The sequence below is a fragment of the Morone saxatilis genome, unplaced genomic scaffold (genome assembly GCF_004916995.1).
Source record: "Morone saxatilis isolate NCDOM2014 unplaced genomic scaffold, NCSU_SB_2.0 Contig23, whole genome shotgun sequence".
Classification (NCBI taxonomy): domain Eukaryota; kingdom Metazoa; phylum Chordata; class Actinopteri; family Moronidae; genus Morone; species Morone saxatilis.
This window is the reverse complement of record NW_023339796.1, coordinates 15,069,775-15,070,510: the sequence shown is the minus strand read 5'-3', so window position 1 is coordinate 15,070,510 and position 736 is coordinate 15,069,775. Positions and strand designations below refer to the sequence as shown.

At 48.1% G+C, this 736-nt stretch overlaps 1 protein-coding gene across 1 annotated transcript in view; it reads left to right on the top strand.

Moving 5' to 3' along the window:
* Positions 1-736, top strand: part of LOC118334518 (ephrin type-A receptor 4-like) — a 16,760-nt gene that overhangs the window by 2,034 nt on the left and 13,990 nt on the right. The window lies entirely within an intron of this gene.

Here is a 736-nt window from a genome sequence, read left to right as displayed (position 1 = left end):
TGCTCTCCCTCTGTCTCTCTGTCTTGCTCTCATTATCCCTCCTTTCTCTTCCCCAACTCTTCTCCCTGATCCACGGTCAGGGGGTGGGGGTGCTGCTGCTGGTGGCAGGGGGTGATCTGAGTGTGATGGAGAGAGGAGAGTGGGGGGGTTATTGTTGTATAGCCCCTTTCACATGCTAATGCTCACACTGTTGGCTTTGGGCAGGCAGACAGACATACACACACACACAAATCCACGCACATTTCTCTTTAAACCACCAGTTTTTTTGTGAGTATTTAAATTTAGACAAACGTAAAAGCTGCAGCTACCACTGAGCACATTCCTAAGGTTTTAAAAGCAAAGTGATGGGAGAAGCTAGTGCCCATGTAAGATTAATTTGATACCGAGCTCTGTTGGAATGTGAGTTTTTTTTGGGGGGTGGGCTGTCCTTTCAATGAAGACATACAGTAGGGAAAAGATAAGAATCCTGCCTTATCTCCAGCATTTCCGTGGATTTTAATTAACAGGGCATGACCCCTGTGATTAATAGTGTCCTGCCTTCTCGTGTGACAGTCTATCAATCCGTCCATCCATCCGTCAATCTGTCCCTCCCTTCCACCATCCATCACAGAGACAGGTGTCAGACTGCAGCAGTCGGGGGTACTTCCTCCATCCACACCCCTCTGCTGGGAAGGAACAAGGGATGATGACAGATAACATGGGGTCAAGGAGAAAACACACACACACCCACACATAC